This window comes from Pseudophryne corroboree, chromosome 3 (assembly GCF_028390025.1).
Source record: "Pseudophryne corroboree isolate aPseCor3 chromosome 3, aPseCor3.hap2, whole genome shotgun sequence".
NCBI lineage: Eukaryota > Metazoa > Chordata > Amphibia > Anura > Myobatrachidae > Pseudophryne > Pseudophryne corroboree.
This window is the reverse complement of record NC_086446.1, coordinates 546,609,516-546,612,498: the sequence shown is the minus strand read 5'-3', so window position 1 is coordinate 546,612,498 and position 2,983 is coordinate 546,609,516. Positions and strand designations below refer to the sequence as shown.

At 32.9% G+C, this 2,983-nt stretch overlaps 2 non-coding genes across 2 annotated transcripts; both read right to left on the bottom strand.

The window, feature by feature from the left end:
* Window positions 1–244: 244 nt before the first annotated feature.
* On the bottom strand, window positions 245–326 carry TRNAL-AAG (transfer RNA leucine (anticodon AAG)). The gene has a single exon. It is a non-coding gene; the product is annotated as a tRNA-Leu (tRNA).
* A 2,575-nt stretch (window positions 327–2,901) lies between these two features.
* Window positions 2,902–2,983, bottom strand: TRNAL-UAG (transfer RNA leucine (anticodon UAG)). The gene has a single exon. It is a non-coding gene; the product is annotated as a tRNA-Leu (tRNA).

Here is a 2,983-nt window from a genome sequence, read left to right as displayed (position 1 = left end):
GAAAGCTCACAGTTCTGGATCATATAGTTGAGATTACAGGAAAAAAATGTGTTGTTTTAAATCATTACTTGAGAAGAAGTGTCATGTTACAAGTATTTAAAATACAAAAAGTTAAGGAAGGATAAAAAAGGTACAAAATTAGTAGACAATATTAATGAGTAAGGATTTTTTATTATTGATTTGCTGTTTAGTAGAGTAAAACACTTTGACATCACTGAATGTCATTTTCTCTTGAAAATAATTATGGTAGCTGTGGGATTTGAACCCACATCTCCAAAGAGACTGGAGCCTTAATCCAGCGCCTTAGACCGCTCTGCCATGCTACCACATGTCTATTTGGCTCCAAAGCTCATAGTTTATTATTTTACATATTATTTTTAAAGTTTGAGAAGACTCTTGAAATTATGATAAACTGTTTTAAAATCTAGGACAGATGATGAACTTTTCAACCTTCCAATACTTTACTTTAGCAACTTAGTGGCCTTAGACCACTCGGCCATGGTACCACATGGACACTCTTAGCTCACAGATCTGGGCCATATACAGTAGCTCAGATTACAGTAAAAACATTTATGTTTTGTTTTAAATAAATACTTAAAAAGAAGTGTCATACCAAAAGTGTTTAAGTTATGTACAAAACATTTTGGAAGGTTAAAAAAGTACAAAAATTGACATTAAATATTAATGAGAAATTATTTTTTTATTATTGATTTGCTGTTTAGTAGAGAAAAACACTTTGACATCAATGACTTATTTTTTCTTAGGAAACATAATTATGGCGGCAGTAGGTTTTGAACCAAAGCCTCCAAAGAAACTGGAACCTTAATCCAGCACCTTAGACACAACTGATTTTTAGCTCATGCATCGGGATCATATCAATCAGATATTGAGGAGAAAGGACTTTATTTTTATTTTTTCTTATTAGTGGAGAAAAACATTTTGCCATCACTGACTGATGTTTTCATAGTAAAATCGTTATGGCAGCAGTGGCATTTGAATGCACACCCCCAGAGAGACTGGGGTCTAAATCCAGCGCCGAAGACTGCTCGGCCATGCTACCACATGGACCTGCCTGACTGAAAGCTCACAGTTCTGGATCATATAGTTGAGATTACAGGAAAAAAAATTGTTGTTTTAAATCATTACTTGAAAAGAAGTGTCATGTTACAAGTGTTTAAAATACAAAAAGTTAAGGAAGGATAAAAAAGGTACAAAATTAGTAGACAATATTAATGAGTAAGGATTTTTTATTATTGATTTGCTGTTTAGTAGAGTAAAATACTTTGACATCAATGAAAGTCATTTTCTCTTGAAAATAATTATGGCAGCAGTGGGATTTGAACCCACGTCTCCAATGACACTGGAGCCTTAATCCAAAGCATTAGACCGCTCGGCCATGCTATTCCATGTCTATTTTGGCTCCAAAGCTCATAGTTTATTATTTTACATATTATTTTTAAAGTTTGAGAAGACTCTTGAAATTATGATAAACTGTTTTAAAATCTAGGACAGATGATTAACTTTTCAACCTTCCAATATTTTACTTTAGCAACTTAGTGGCCTTAGACCGCTCGGCCATGGTACCACATGGACACTCTTAGCTCACAGATCTGAGTCATATAGCTCAGATTACAGTAAAAACATTTTTTTAAATCAATATTTAATAAGAAGTGTAAGGCAAAAAGTGTTTAAATTGTGTACAAAACGTTTTGGATGGTTAAAAAAGTACATAAATTGACATAAAATATCAATTAGAAAGGATATTTTTATTGTTAATTTGCTGTTTAGAAGAGAAGAACATTTTGACATCAATTACTTATTTTTTATCAGGGTAAAATAATTATGGCGGCAGTGGGTTTTGAACCAATTCCTCCAAAGAATCTGGAACCTTAATCCAGCACTTTAGACCACTCGCCCTTGCTACCACATGGACTCTTTTGACTCAAAGCTCAGAGTTCTGGATCATATAGTTGAGATTACAAGAAAAAATGTGTAGTTTTAAATCAATACTTGAAAAGAAGTGTCATGTTAAAAGTGTTTAAAATACAAAAAATTTAAAAAGGTACAAAATTAGCTGAAAATATTAATTAGAAAGGATTTTTTTTTATTGACTTGCTGTTTAGTGGAGAAAAACACTTTGACATCAATGACTGTCATTTTCTCTTGAAAATAATTATGATAGCAGTGGAATTTGAACCCATGCCTCCAAACAGACTGAAGCTTTAATGCAGCATTTTAGACAGCTCAGCCACATTTCTACATTGACTCCATAGCTCATAGTATATAATTTCACATATTATTTTTAAATTTTGAGAAGATTCTTGAAATTATGATAATTTTTTTAAAAATCTAGGGCAGATGATGAACTTTTTAACCTACCAATATTTTATTTTAGCAGCTTAGTGTCTTTAGACCGCTCGGCCATGGTACCACATGGACACTCTTAGCTCACAGATCTGGGCCATATAGCTCAGATTACAGTACAAACATTTTTGTTTTGTTTTAAATAAATACTTAAAAAGAAGTGTCATACCAAAAGTGCTTAAGTTATGTACAAAATGTCTTGGAAGGTTAAAAAAGTACATAAATTGACATAAAATATTAATGAGAAAGGATTTTTTTATTATTGATTTGCTGTTTAGTAGAGAAAAACACTTTGACATCAATGACTTATTTTTTTCTTAGGAAAAATAATTATGGCGGCAGTAGGTTTTGATCCAAAGCCTCCAAAGAAACTGGAACCTTAATCCAGCACCTTAGACACTGCTGATTTTTAGCTCATGCATCTGGATCATATCAATCAGATATTGAGGAGAAAGGACTTTATTATTATTGTTTTTCTTATTAGTGGAGAAAAACATTTTGCCATCACTGAATGATGTTTTCATAGTAAAATCATTACAGGAGCAGTGGGATTTAAACCCACGCCTCCAGAGAGACTGGAGCCTAAATCCAGCACCTTAGACCGCTCGGCCATGCTGCC